This window comes from Budorcas taxicolor, chromosome 15 (assembly GCF_023091745.1).
Source record: "Budorcas taxicolor isolate Tak-1 chromosome 15, Takin1.1, whole genome shotgun sequence".
In the NCBI taxonomy this organism is placed as follows: Eukaryota; Metazoa; Chordata; class Mammalia; order Artiodactyla; family Bovidae; genus Budorcas; species Budorcas taxicolor.
The window spans coordinates 9,501,222-9,518,028 of NC_068924.1; positions in this window are offsets into that span (position 1 = coordinate 9,501,222).

The window sequence follows — 16,807 nt, forward strand, 5'->3', positions numbered from 1 at the left end:
TTTGCCACTCAAAAATGTGTCACTTTGGCATAAGGATTACTTTAGGCTGATTGGTTTTAAAAAGATAGAAGTCTCAAAAAGTTTTTCTTTTTTGTGTTCAATTTGGTTGCTAAGTTGTATCTGACTCTGTGGGACCCCATAGACAGTAGTCCAAATCCCATGGACGGAGGAGCCTGGTAGGCTGCAGTCCATGGGGTCGCTAGGAGTCGGACACGACTGAGCAACTTCACTTTCACTTTTCACTTTCATGCATTGGAGAAGGAAATGGCAACCCACTCCAGTGTTCTTGCCTGGAGAATCCCAGGGACGGAGGAGCCTGGTGGGATGCCGTCTCTGGGGTCACACAGAGTCGGACACAACTGAAGCGACTTAGCAGCAGCAGCAGCAGCAGACTGTAGACCCCCAGGCTCCTCTGTACATGGTATCTTCCAGGCAAGTATCCTAGAGCAGGTTGTCATTGCCTTCTCTAGGGAATCTTCTCAACCCAGGGATCGAACTCACATCTCTTGCATCTCCTGCACTGGCAGGTGGATTCTTTACCACTGTGCCACTTGAGAATTCCTTTCCTTTTTAACCTCCCCCTTAACTGCCTAAAGTAATTTAGAAATGAGTGTCTTTTCTGGGAAGGGAACAATCACCAGAGATAACAGCAAAGAATATGAATGATGTGTGTAGTAGATTGGCGGGTTTAGTAAGACCTACCTGTTCACACTCCTCTCTCTGTTTGACTGTCTTTGCATGGCATGGCAAACATCTGCTTATCAAACACTGGCTTTTCCCACATTCTATTAAATCATCTTCCTTTTTACCCTTTGTCCCACACCCCTATGCCTTTCTCCTTAGCCCTGGGTGGCATTTAAGTTGCAATTGTCTGACTCCTAGAAGGTTTCATATTCTTTAAGTGACCCTGTATGTACATAATTAAATTTGTTTTTCTTTTAGCAATCTGTCTTCTTGCTGTTGTTCAGTTGCAAGGTTGTGTCTGGTGTTTTTTTTTTTTTTTTTTTTTTGCAGCCCCATGGACTGCAGCACACCAGGCTTCCCTGTCCTTAACTATCCCCCAGAGTTTGCTCAAACTCATGTTCATTGAGTTGGTGAATGCCATCCAATCATCTTATCCTCTGTCGTCTCCTTCTCCTTCTGCTCTCAATTTTTCCCAGCAGCAGGGTTTTTCCAGTGTCAGCTCTTTGCATCAGGTGGCCAAGTACTGGAGTTTCAACTTTAGCAACAGTCTGTCCAGTGAATATTCAAGATTGATTTTCTTTAGGATTGACTGGTTTTATCTCCTTGCTGTCCAAGGTACTCCAAGAGTCTTACCCAACACTGCAATTCAAAAGCATTAATTTTTCGGCACTCAGCCTTCTTTATGGTCCATTTCTCACATATGTACGTGACTACTGGAAAAACCATAGCTTTGACTATACAGACCTTTGTCAGCAAAGTGAGGTCTCTGCTTTTTAATATGCTGTCTTGATTTGTCATAGCTTTCCTTCCAACAAGCAAGCATCTTTTAATATCATGGCTGCAGTCACCATCCACAGTGATTCTGGAACCTGAGAAAATAATGTCTGTCACTGTTTCTATTTTTTCTCCTTCTATCTGCCATGCGGAGATGGGACCAGACACTATGATCTTAGTTTTTTGAATGCAGAGTTTTAACCCAGCTTTTTCACTCTTCTCATTCACCCTCACGAGGAAGGCAATGGCAACCCACTCCAGTACTCTTGCCTGGAAAATCCCATGGATGGAGGAGCCTGGTGGGCTGCAGTCCATGGGGGCGCTAAGAGTGACTGAGCGACTTCACTTTCGCCTTTCATTTTCATGCATTGGAGAAGGAAATGGCAACCCACTCCAGTGTTCTTGCCTGGAGAATCCCAGGGACGAGGGAGCTTGGTGGGCTGTCATCTATGGGTTCGCACAGAGTTGGACACAACTGACGTGCCCTAGCAGCAGCAGCAGCAGCATTCACCGTCATCAACAGGCTCTTTAGTTTCTCTTCAGTTTCTGATATTTCTGTTATTATCTGCATATACGAGGTTTTTTATATTTGTCCTGGCAATTTTTATTCCAGTTTGTGATTCATTCAGCCTCACATTACACATAACATACTCTGCATATAAACTAAATAAACAGAATGAAAATATACAGACTTGTCATACTCTGTTCCCAACTTTGAACTAGTCCATTTTCCTATGTCTTGTTCTAACAGTTGATCTGCATAGAGGTTTCTCAGGAGACAGGTAAGGTCATCTGGTATTCCTGTCTCTTGAAGAATTTTCCAGGTTGTTGTGATTCACACAGTCAAAGCCTTTAGTGTAGTCAATGAAGTAGATTTTTTTTCCGAATTTCTCTTGCCCTTTCAATGATCCACCAAATGTTGGCAATTTGATCTCTGGTTCCTCTGCCTTGTCTAAATCCAGACTGTACTCCTGGAAGTTCTCAGTTCATGTACTATTGAAGCCTAGCTTGAGGGATTTTGAGCATAATCTTGCTAGCATATGAAATGGGTACAACTGTAGTAGTTTAAAATTCTTTGGCATTTACCCTTCTATGGGATTGGAATGAAAACAAACCTTTTCCAGTTCTATGGCCAATGATGAGTTTTCCAAATTTGCTGGCATGTTAGGTACAGCACTTTATCAGCAATCATCTTTTAGGGTTTGAAATAGCTCAGCTGGAATTCTATCACCTCCACTAGCTTTATTTGCAGTACTGCTACCTAAGGCCCACTTGACCTCATGCTCCAGGATGTCTGGCTCTAGGTGAGTGAGCACACCATCACGGCTATCTGGGTCAATAAAACCTTTTTTGTAGATTTCTTCTGTTTATTCTGCTATTTTTTATTCTCTTCTTCTGTTAGGCCCTTGCCATTTCTGTCCTTTATTGTGCCCATCTTTGCATGAAATGTCCCCTTCACATTTCTAATATCTTTGAAGAGATCACTAGTCATTCCCATTCTATTGATTTCCTCCATTTCTTTGCATTGCTCACTTAAGAAGGTTTTCTTATCTCTCCTTGCCATTCTTTGAAACACTGCATTCAGTTGAGTATATCTTTCCCTTTCTCCTTTGCCTTTGACTTCTCTGTTTTTCTAAGCTAGTCTGTCTTAATTTAATTCATTATGGACGAGCCAAAGAACCTAAACAAAAGTTTCCTCCCTAACAACATTACTTCTCACTTATTGAATATTGATTATATGTTACACTTGATAAATGTGTGTATTTTATTCATTAAATCCTTATAACCTCTCTATAAGAAATGCACTGCTATCATACATATTTTACAGATGAGACGAGAAATTGAGAGGTAGTGTGATTAAGAATCTTCTATGGTATCAAAGCTCTAAGTAGCAGAGCTGGGGAGCACAGTGAAACAAGGTCCATCTGAAAGCAAAACCCACACTCTTACCTTTTCGGTCACTTGGCCTCTTCCCGCTGGCCTGATTTATATCAGGTCTTCATTCCATTTCAGCAAAAACCTCACAATAAAGTCTCCGCCTCTAGTCTTTTTTCCCTTCAAAGTCAGCCTTATGGAGTTGCCAAAGTGATCTATATAAAATATAGATCTGACCATATTCCAGTGCTGCCTAAATCTCTCAATAGTACCTTGTGAGGCCTTTCAAGAGAAGAAATTCTCTTAAGTATAAATGCCCACCTCCACCATGGATCACAGAGTTCAGGATCAACACTCTTAATGTCATTTCCTTTACTTCCCTCCCCTCTGCAAATTAAAGGAATCTTCTTCTCACAAAATGATTGGAGAGTTCTGTTCAAATGTGAATTTAACTTTTAACAAAATATTATCCTCTGATATGGGCATTATTGATGCTTAAAATACTAAATAATGTTGAACCAGTGCTTGTTCTAAGAACTAATGTGGAATCTTGACCTGATCTCCTCACTCAATTATCCCATTCATTTCCTCTGACCAAATTTCAGATGAGGATCTTGGGTTACCTTTAAGCAAGGAGATATTTTATATGCAAACATTTGGAAAACACTGTGGGCACTTCAGTGAGCAAAATATGCTAAATATATGTTGAATAAACTAGAAAAAACAATATTATGCTATTTCTATAACCACCTGAGTATTTGAATGAGAATAAGAATTTATTATTGCTTAAACTGTAATACTTGAGGAAGTTAATACAGCATATGAATATACCTGAACTTTGCAAACAAGCAATTTAATTTAAATCATCTAATGCCAACATCCACTGGATCATCGAAAAAAGCAAGAGAGTTCCAGAAAACATCTACTTCTGCTTTACTGACTATGCCAAAGCCTTTGACTGTGTGGATTACAATAAACTGTGGAAAATTCTGAAAGAGATAGGAATATCAGACCACCTGACCCGACTCTTGAGAAATCTGTATGCAGGTCTGGAAGTAACAGACATGGACATGGACATGGAACAACAGACGGGTTCCAAATAGGAAAAGGAATACATCAAGGCTGTATATTGTCACCCTGCTTCTTTAACTTATATGCAGAGTACATAATGAGAAACGCTGGGTTGGACGAAGTACAAGCTGGAATCAAGACTGCTGGGAGAAATATCAGTCACCTCAGATATGCAAATGACACCACCCTTATGGCAGAAAGTGAAGAAGAACTAAAGAGCCTCTTGATGAGAGTGAAAGAGGAGAGTGAAAAAGTTGGCTTAAAGCTCAACATTCAGAAAACTAAGATCATGGCATCCATTCCCATCACTTCATGGCAAATAGATGGGGAAACAGAGGAAACAGTGGCTGACTTTATTTTTGGGGGCTTCAAAATCACTGCAGATGGTGATTGCAGCCATAAAATTAAAAGACTCTTACTCCTTGGAAGAAAAGTTATGACCAACCTAGACAGCATATTAAAAAGCAGAGACATTACTTTGCCAACAAAGATCCATCTAGTCAAGGCTATGGTTTTTCCAGTGGTCATGTATGGATGTGAGAGTTGGACTGTGAAGAAAGCTGAGCACTGAAGAATTGATGCTTTTGAACTGTGGTGTTGGAGAAGACTCTTGAGAGTCCCTTGGACTGCAAGGAGATAAAACCAGTCCATTCTGAAGATCAACCCTGGGATTTCTTTGGAAGGAATGATGCTAAAGCTGAAGCTCCACTACTTTGGCCACCTTATGCAAAGAGTTGACTCATTGAAAAAGACTCTGATGCTGGGAGGGATTGGGGGCAGGAGGAGAAGGGGACGACAGAGGATGAGATGGCTGGATGGCATCACTGACTTGATGGACATGAATTTGGGTGAACTCTGAGAGTTGGTGATGGACAGGGAGGCCTGGCATGCTGCAATTTGTGGGGTCGCAAAGAGTTGGACATGACTGAGCAACTGAACTGAACTGAAAGTTAAAACCTCTTGTGCACCAAAGGATATCACCAGGAGAAAGAAAAGACAACCAAGAAAACAGCAGAAAATATTCAAAACTCATACATCTGATAAGAGACTATTACAAAAAATTTACAAGATCTTGCAACTCAATGAGCAAACAATTTAATTAAAAAATGGGCAAAGAACTTGAATCTTGGTACAAGACATGATGTTCAATATCATTAGTCACTAGGAGAATACAAATCAAAACAAATAGATATCTCTGCACACCTGCCAGGAAGGTAAATTTCTAACAGGACAAAACTACAGGTCAAATCAATATTGAATATAATATTGTGGCTCAGATTCTGTTCAATGCACATTAACACATCTTACTTTATTTGATGATCACAGACACTCTATGAAAGGGTACTCTTCCTGTATTAATAGATGAGGAACTTGAGAGCAGGGATGTTATACAATTTGATGACATACAGCCACCGTGTAGCACAATTACAGTGTGACACAGCCCAAGATGGTTGCCTAGATACAAAGCCTATATTCTTTTGACTTCACATGCTAACTTCAAATAAGTGTTTCCATATCCATCCTTATTCCCAGAACATGAATTTTTTTAAATGTACAATTTACCTTTTTTTTTTTTAATCTTTTACTAATATTTTTCAAGCACATTAACATGGTAGCTCATTACAGTCTGATAAGCCTAAATGATATTTGATTGTTTTTGCTGTTAAAAAAATGAGATTTACTACCTGTTAATCCATATAATGTTAAAATAGAAAGCTAGGATAAAACTAAATGGTGACGTAATTACAAATTCTGGCTTTAAAATGAGATGTTGCTTCAATCTTGGCTTCACTGACTGATTTGCTAAGTGATGATGGGCAAGTTACTGAACCTATCTGAATAATTTTGATGTAGTTTTATTCTATCTAATGTACCTTTATAGGGTTAAGTAATGACTTTTGGATGAAAGTATGTTTAGTGACATACTTTCACAAGTATGACATACAAACTTTCACAAGTGACATACAAGCACAAGTAATCTCACATATTAGGCTCTATTTTAATTATATTATATTGTGCATTTGTTTATTATATATGTATGTCTCCATTAGACAGTACATTCCTAAATAAAAAAAGAACCAAAAACTTCTTAGAGTATATACTACAATCTACAGATATGAAAAAGTCTATCATTTTATATGAAAGATATTGTGTAGATGATGTTTATTTGTTGATTTCAATCGACATGGCTCTAAAAGAAAATTTTGAAATTTAGAAAAAAACATTTAAACTTCTTTAAAACAACAGTTCAGAGGAAATAGGAAAGTTGCATGAAAGGAAAAACCAATGAAACAATAAACAAAAAGGCAGATTAACATCCTTTACTGCAGATGAAATATGGAACAAATTTTCCATCCAATTTTTAAAATTTTTTTAATTTTATTTTTAATTTATTTTTAAAATAATTTTGTTGTTTTCTCTCAAACCTCAATATGAATCAGCCATAGGTATTCATATACCCCCTCTCTTTTGAACCTCCCTCCATCTCCTTCCTTATCCCACCCCTCCAGGTTGATATAGAGCCCCTGTTTGAGTTTCTTGAGACACACAGAAAATTCTTGTTGGCTATCTATTTTACATATGGTAATATAAGTTTCCATGTTACTCTCTCCATACACGTCACCCTCTCCTCTCCACTCCCTGTAAATAAATTCTTCAGTACCATTTTTCTAGATTCCATATATATGCATTATAATATCATATTTATCTTTCTCTTTCTGACTCTCTTCACTTTCTATAATAGGCTCTAGGTTCATCCACCTCTTAAAACTGACACAAATGCCTTCCTTTTTATGGCTGAGCAATATTCCATTGTGTATATGTACTGCAACTTCTTTATCCATTCATCAGTTGATGGACATCTAGATTGCTATTTACCTTTCTAGCTATTTAATAGATAGATATTATTTAAATGGTTATCTAGCTATTTAAAATAGTTAGAAAATGGAAGCAATACAGCTAAATTTTGCCTACTTATTTTTAAAATTGGAAGGTCAGTTGGTTCATATTTAATCTGGTTTTGAGTTTGTTTCTATATTGTAAAATAAATACTCTCAATCATTGTTCACACAATTCTAAGAGTTCTGAATTTTTCAGATATAATATAATTGTGTGATCTATATCAATAATAAAAACAAGACAAAAAGAAAGGCCATGAGAAAATACTTCAGGAGATAATAGTTAAAAACTTCCCTAAAATGGGGAAGGAAATAGCCACCCAAGTCCAAGAAACCCAGAGAGTCCCAAACAGGATAAACCCAAGGTAAAACACCCCAAGACACATAGTAATGAAATTAACAAAGATCAAACACAAAGAGCAAATATTAAAAGCAGCAAGGAAAAAAGCAACAAATAACATACAAGGGGATCCCCAAAAGGATAACAGCTGATCTTTCTATAGAAACTCTTCAGGCCAGAAGGGAATGGCAGGACATAATTAAAGTGATGAAAAAGAAAAACCTACAACCCAGATTACTATACCCAGCAAAAGCCTCATTCAAATGTGAAGGATATATCAAAAGCTTTACAGACAAGCAAAAGCTGAGAGAATTCAGCACCATCAAACCAGCTCTTCAACAAATGCTAAAGGATCTTCTCTAGATAGGAAACACAGAAAAGGTTTATAAACTTGAACCCAAAACAACAAAGTAAATGGCAACAGGATCATCAGTTCAGTTAAATCCAGTTCAGTCACTCAGTCGTGTCCGACTCTTTGCGACCCCATGAATCGCAGCACGCCAGGCCTCCCTGTCCATCACCATCTCCCGGAGTTCACTCAGACTCACGTCCATCGAGTCCATGATGCCATCCAGCCATCTCATCCTTGGTCGTCCTCTTCTCCTCCTGCCCCCAATCCCTCCCAGCATCAGAGTCTTTTCCAACGAGTCAACTCTTTGCATGAGGTGGCGAAAGAACTAGAGTTTCAGCTTTAGCATCATTCCTTCCAAAGAAATCCCAGGGCTGATCTCCTTCAGAATTGACTGGTTGGATCTCCTTGCAGTCCAAGGAACCCTTAAGAGTCTTCTCCAACACCACAGTTCAAACGCATCAATTCTTCGGCACTCAGCCTTCTTCACAGTCCAACTCTCACATCCATACATGACCACAGGAAAAACCATAGCCTTGACTAGATGGACCTTAGTCGGCAAAGTAATGTGTCTGCTTTTGAATATTTATCAATAATTACCTTAAATGTAAATGGGCTGAATGCCCCAACCAAAAGACAATGACTGGCTGAATGGATCCAAAAAAAAAAAAAAAAAGACCCCTATATAGGCTGTCTACAAGAGATCCACCTCAAAACACGGGACACATACAGGCTGAAAGTCAAGGGCTGGAGAAAGATATCTCATGCAAATGGAGACCAAAAGAAAGCAGGATAGCAGTATTCATATCAGATAAAATAGATTTCAGAATAAAGTCTGTGAAAAGAGACAAAGAAGGACACTACACAATGATCTAAGGATCAATTCAAAAAGAAGATGTAACAATTATAAATACACATGCACCCAAAATAGGAGCACCATAATATGTAAGGCAAATGCTAACGAGTAAGAAAGGGGAAATAATAGTAACAGAGTGATAGTGGGAGACTTTAATAGCACACTGACACCGATGGAGAGATAAACAAAACTGAAAATTAGCAAGGAAACATAAACTTTAAATTGTGAAATGGACCAGTTAGATCTAATTGATATCTATAGGACATTTCATCCCCAAATAAGGAATTTCACCTTTTTCTGAACTGCACACAAAACATTATCCAGGATAGATCACATCCTGGGCTATAAATCTAGCCTTGGTAAATTAAAAAAAAAAAAAGAAATCATTTCAAGGATCTTTTCTTATCACAATGTGGTGAGATTAGATGTCAACTTCAGGAAAAAAAAATATATATATATTAAAAATACAAATATATGGAGTCTAAATAACACGCTTCTGAATAATGAACAAATCACAGAAAAAATCATAAAATAAATCAAAATATGCATAGAAATGAATGAAAATGAAAACACAAGAACCCCAAACCTATGGGACACTGTAAAAGCAGTGCTAAGGGGAAGGTTCATAGCAATACAGGCTTACCTCAAGAAATAAGAAAAAAGACAAATAACCTAACTCTACACCTAAAGCAACTAGAAAAGGAAGAAATGAAGAACCCCAGGGTTAGCAGAAGGAAAGAAATCACAAAAATTAGGGCAGAAATGAATGAAAGAGAAACAAAGGGACTACAGAATAAATCAAGAAAACTAAAATCTGGTTCTTTGAGAAGATAAATAAAGTAGACAAACCATTAGCCAGACTCATCAGGAAAAAAAAAAAGGGAGAATAATCAAGTCAACTGAATTAGAAATGAAAATGAAGAAATCACAATAGACAACACAGAAACACAAAGGATCATGAGACTACTATCAGTAACTATATTCCAGTAAAATGGACAACCTGGAAGAAATGGACAAATTCTTAGAAAAGGATAACCATCCAAAACTGAACCAGTAAGAAATAGAAAATCTTAACAGACCCGTCACAAGCACAGAAATAGAAACTGTACAAAAAATCTTAAATAGATAGAGCAATATACCATATTCATGGATTGGAAGAATCAACATAGTGAAAATGAGTATACTATCCAAAGCAATCTATAGATTCAATGCAATCCCTACCAAGCTACCAGCGGTATTTTTCAAAGAGCTAGAACAAATAATTTCACAATTTGTACAGAAATACAAAAAAACTTGAATAGCCAAAGCAATCTTGAGAAAGAAGAATTGACTGGAGTAATCAACTTGCCTGACTTTAAGCTATATTACAAAGCTACAGTCATCAAGACAGTATGGTACTGGCACAAGACAGAAAGATAGATCAATGGAACAAAACAGAAATTCCAGAGACAAATCCACAGACCTATGGACACCTGATCTTTGACAAAGGAGACAAAAATAGACAATTGAGAGAAGACAATGGCTTTAACAAGTGGTGCTGGGAAAACTGCTCAACCACTTGTAAAAGAATGAAACTAGAACACTTTCTAACACCATACACAAAAATAAAATCAAAATGGAGTAAAGATCTCAATGTAAGATCAGAAACTATAAAACTCCTAGAGGAAACATAGGCAAAACACTCTCTGACATATATGACAGCAGGATCCTCTATGACCCACTTCCCAGAGTAATGGAAACAAAAGCAAAACTAAACAAATGTGACCTAATTAAACTAAAAAGCTTTTGCACAATGAAGGAAACTATAAGCAAGGTGCAAAGACAACTTTCAGAATGGGAGAAAATAATAGCAAGTGAAACAACTGACAAAGAGTTAATTTCAAAAACATACAAGCAGCTCATGCAGCTCAATTCCAGAAAAATAAATGATCCAGTCAAAAAATGGGCCAAAGAATGAAATAGACACTTCTCCAAAGAAAACATACAGATGGCTAACACACACACGAAACGATGCTCAACATCACTCATTATCAGAAAAAAGCAAATCAAAACCACAATGAGGTACCATCTCTCGCAGATCAAAATGGCTGCTATCAAAGTCTACAAACAATAAATGCTGGAGAGGGTGTGGAGAAAAGGGAACCCTCTTACACCCAGGTGGGAATGCAAACTAGCACAGCCACTATGGAGAACAGTGTGGAGATTCCTTTAAAAACTGGAAATACAACTCCCATATGACCCAGCAATCCCACTCCTGGGCACACACACTGAGGAAACCTGAATTGAAACAGACACATGTACCCCAATGTTCACTGCAGCACTATTACAATAGATAGGACATGGAAGCAACCTAGATGTCCATCAGCAGATAAATGGATAAGAAAGCTGTGGTACATATGCACAATGGAATATTACTCAGCCATTAAAAAGAATGCCTTTTTAATTAGAATCAGTTCTAATGAGGCGGATGAAACTGGAGCCTATTATACAGAATGAAGTAAGTCAGAAAGGAAAATACCAATACATTATACTAAAACATATATATGGAATGTAGAAAGATGGTAACAATGACCCTATATGTGAGACAGCAAAAGAGACACAGATGTAAAGAGTAGACTATTGGACTCTGTGGGAGAAGGGGAGGGTGGGATGAATTGAAAGAATAGCACTGAAACATGTATCCTATCATATGTGAAACAGATCGCCAGTCCAGGTTCAATGCATAAGACAGGGCAATCAGTGCCAGTGCACTGGGATGATCCTGAGGGATGGGATGGGGAGGGATGTAGGAGAGGGGTTCAGGATGGGGGACACATGTACACTGATGGCTGATTCATGTGAATGTTTGGCAAAAACAGCTACAATATTGTAAAGTAACTAGCCTCCCATTAAAAGAAATAATTTACAAAATGAAAAAAATACTAACAAGTAATATTAGTAGACTGAAGGAGTCAAGGTAAATATGACGACATATAATCTAATACTTGCTAAAAACAAGCAAATCTGTATTCTATAAACTGAATTTTATATTTAATTTTTAAATAATGCTTGTCTTCTTATTCTCAGTAGTCTTCTGGTTTACTGGTGCCTCAGTACTCTTGCCTGGAAAATCCCATGGATGGAGGAGCCTGGTAGGCTGCAGTCCATAAGGTCGCAAAGAGTTGGACGCAACTGAGAGACTTCACTTTGACTTTTCACTTTCATGCACTGGAGAAGAAAATGGCAACCCATTCCAGTATTCTTGCCTGGAGATCCCAGGGACGGGGAAGCCTGGTGGGCTGCCGTCTATGGGGTCGCACAGAGTCGGACACGACTGAAGCGACTTAGCAGCAGCAGCAGCAACAGCAGTTTCATCATAGCTTAAGATTCCTAGTAGATTAGGAATGACAGTTCTTAAAGATCATTAATAGAATTAAGACATTCTGCCAACTGTAACCAGAAGAAATATATTAGTATCAAAAATGATAAATATTTGAAGCACAGATTATTTCATTCCATTTTTATCCTTAGAGTTGTTTCAGTCTTTGAAATTTTTCAAAGGAAAGACTAATATGAATGTTGGGAACATATAAAAGTGAATAGCAGTTGTGGAGTGGTGGCCAGTTGAGGCACATACGGTGTAAAATATCTTGAGCTTTCTTATATCTAATTTCTAAGTATCCTCTATTGTAAAGTAACAGTGAATAGTACTAAATTTATATTTATTATAAGGCTTGTCTCTTCAGAAGTTATTTTCATTTAATCAACTTTGATTTATAGAAGTGAGCCAAAACCTACCATAACGAAATTTTATGTTCCATTGTTCTGCATATACTATAGAGATCACTTTTGATTTTTAATATTCCATTGAGGATGAGTCTTCCTTTTACTATAATTCTCAATGCTGTGTCATTTATGTGTGTCAGGAATAAATGTGTGCATGTGTGTGTGTGTGTGTGTGTGTGTATTTTCAAGCTTTCAAAGAGTTCTGTGATTTCAAATATATATTTTTGTGCTTTTACATAGTTTCAGTTATAAAGAAAGATCTTCTCTAAGATAACAGCTCATCATTCAGCAATTTCTATATACTGTCCCCAGTACTGCTGGGTATGAAGGGAATGTAGGAAGTTGGGAATAGGAAAAATTAATGAGGCTTGTGAAGAAACAAGATATTAATAGTAAGAAAGTAGAATTTGGAGTAACATAGATGGGAGTGGAAATAGCTCTTCTGTCTTTGATTTGTTAGGTGTCATGGGAAAATTATTTAAATGTTCTAAATATGTTTCCCATTTTTTCAACAGAAATATTAAAATTTACCTTATTGGGTTGTTACATCTAAAAAATAAAAGCTTGGCACAAAATAGATAATTACTGATTGCTAGTTTTCTTTTCCTATAGTTGACTATCTTAAAGCTTGGTGCTATCTATATCTGTTTATCACTGATTTAAATAAAAATTATTCATTCTTGCAAATGTAGAGGTAAGATAGCCGTTAAAAATAGAAACTTAATTCAAGACCAAATAAAGAAACTAATTATTTCCTTTTTCAAATACTGCCAAGTCAGAAAGTCCATTTACTTTAATAATAATTTCATAAATATGGCCAACTAAATGTAATTGTATTTTATCCCTTGTGTTCTTATGAATATTCATTAAATGTGAATTTTTAAAATATTATATGTATTAGGCCTTGGCTGTCCTGGGTTTGTTATTAAAAGTAAAACATACCCTAAGAATGCTGATAGGATCATGCACAAGTTTCTTCCAGTTACATGTCTGCAAATGAAAGTCACTTTATACTGCAAGTGCTCCATATGCTTCTTGATAATGCTGGAAATGGAAGTCCATGAAAGGTGGAAATGGTAACATCTTGCTGACAAGTTTGTAAAAGCATGCATTTGGGTTAGTAAGATTAACTGATTTATCTTGACCATGGTTTATAAATAAGCCTCTCTCTATCCCATTTTTCTCAGCTATAAAGCAGAGATGGCAACTTGCATTATTTTTAGTTAAATGCTGAATGTCAACCACATAGGAGCTGCTCAATAAAGAGTGCCTGTTATGATTACTTTGACATATGGTCACATAAGATTTGTAGAGTTCTGAAAGTAACATCTTTAAATTGTTTCTATCAATACCATCAAGCACCCTGAAAGCCACGTAAAATTTATGTGTTGGTGGAGGTGGTGGTTAAGGCCCTAAATCTAATGTAAAGAAAATATGTCCCTATTAGAATCATATGGAACATGACATATGCATCTGTGATGACAGGGAGAATGAAAAATTAAAGGCCTATATTATGGGTCACAGTCTAAAGAGGACCTGGGTCAGTCATAACAGTAAGAGACTTGGGCACCTGAACTAAAGCTTGATTAAAGACATTGAAGAAAAGCACTTTTGACAATATTAGAGTTAGCCCAAGAAGAATAAGAGGACAAGCTTTGTAAAAGATTTTTAAATAAATAAACTGAATTATAAGAAAATAATGTCAAATACTCTACCTTTTCCAGATCATGCCCATCCCCCATCCCATTCTTATCACCCCAGAACCCAGTTTAGTATGTGCCAGAGAGAGAGGTTTTATAATTCTATCCTCTGCTGGTCTACGGAAGTTTTGAGGTCTCTGTGGCTACTAGATCATATTCTAGTTGCATTGGAGGGCCTCTTGAACTGATTCTGAATTGAAGTTATCCAGTTTTGTTTGATAGCATAGGAAATCAGTCCCAAGGAGACTTCATGGAGAATGGGATTCATGTAGTCATGCTTTAATTAATTAATTAATTGCAACAACATATATTTATGCACTCAATGCTTACTATCAGGAAGAATGCTCTACAGACTGAGATTATGTTACTAAAACAAAATTGTTGACCGCATGGGGAGCATTTGTAGTATTACAAACAAATAGTAAACAAACAGTAAGCAGTAAGCTAACAAAAAAATAAGTAATATATGTGTTGATACCTGCAACTGAAGAAAGATAAATTGTGTTAAGATTGACAAAAAGTGAAAACTCTGTTACCTAAGATAAAGTGGTGTGAAAAGGCTTATTTGAGGAATTGACCTTTGAATGATGATTTTAATGAGTGCAAGGCAGGAGTATATTAGGACTTTGGGACATGCAAGACAGTTAACAGCAATTTTTAAAGATCTTGAGATAGGTGTATTCAAGGGACAACTAAGAAGCCTGTGTTTCTACAGTATATTGAATGAAGGAAAAAGTAGGAAGAAAGGGAGGAAATATTAACTAGAAATCACATCTCACAAGGGTACTGTGGGCCATGATAAAGTTTTTTTTTTTTTTTTTTTTAATGTTATCTTGGTTTATTACAACCGTGGCAGGGTTTTGAGCAGGGAGCTGCTCTAATCAGATTTATATTTTTTAAAAGAATCACATATATTCACTGGGATTCTCTGGTGACTCAGAAGATAAAGAATTTGCCTACAATGCAGGAGATCTGGGTTCTATCCCTGGGTTAGGAAGATCCCCTGCAGAACGTAATGGCTAAACACTCCAGTTTCCTTGCCTGGGAAATCCCATGGATAGAGGAGCTTGGCAAGCTACAGTCTATGAGGTAGCAAAGAGTCAGGATAGACATATATACACCATCATTTGTAAAATAGGTAGCTGGTGAGAATTTGCTGTAATACAAAGTGAGCCCAGCCTAGCACTTTAGGATAGGGGAGGGGAAGGAAGCTTAAGAGGGAGGAGATATATCTATAATTATGACTGATTCATTTGTAATATGGCAGAAAATAACATAACACTGTAAAGCAATCTTCCTTCAATTAAAAAATAAATTTTAAACAATTAAAAAAGAATCACTTTTACTGCTTTGAGATAAACTTAGGTGACAAAAGTGGAATCAAGGAGACCAGTGAGGAGATGATTGCCATAGGAGAGAGATGATGGTAAACAAGCATCGTAATCTCATGCTTGTATGTATTCATCTCTCATGCTTGTATGTATTCATGTACATGCACAACTGTATTAACTGAATATTGACTTATATCTATAAAGATATAAGTCAACCTAGGAAAAGTCTAATTAACTGTCCATAAGAAACCTATTGTTAAGAGAGGTGACATAATATTAATTCAATTATTATTTGACATCTTAGAATGTGCTATCATTGCTAAAAGTAATATCACATTCTAAAACACTAAATGATAATTGAATTAATTGCATGAATGCTTGGATGATCTTCTGGACTGACAGAATGTCATAACATCAGACATGTCGAACGCATATCCATCAACCAACTAAACAACCAAATAACAACCTTATAATGGGTAGCAAGAATTTCTCTGTAAAACAGTTAGGTGTAAACAAGATTAAATTAACCACTGTCTTGAAGGATGTCAATAATAAATTCAGACTGGTCAGCCCAAACATAGATATGATGTGGGATATAAAACAAGCCTTATTTATCTAAAGGCTAGAGAAAGGAGTCAGCAAAATCAGAACATACAGCAGACAAATCAATCACACTGTCCAGTGACAGAGACGTAAATGTCCTGGTAATTGTCAATCATCCTCACTACTGGAACAGAGTTGAAGATAATACGGCTGAGAGAAAGAAGCACTCCTCTTCCGACTGAATCTTAAAACACACAAGGCTAAATTCGACCATGATTCAATTGTTTTGGTACATATGCTGGAGAACATAGAAATTGGATTATCTGCACCCTATCAGTCTCAGAGTTATAAAATATAACTCCAATGTACAGTAAAACACATGCACAGACTAGAACAGAATCATCATTTGCCACTCACAGCCTTTGGGACAAGCACATACCTAATTTTGTATAACTTAAAACATGGTCAGGTATCCAGAGTTTTCTGAGTCATCCTATTTTGTAAAAATTATATCTAATAACTGTAAAACATAAATGCAACTAAAATAAATTTTCATCACTTTGAAAGAGAAACTAAGAATTTATATAAAAAAAATACAATGACTCATATGAGGTTTGTGCCT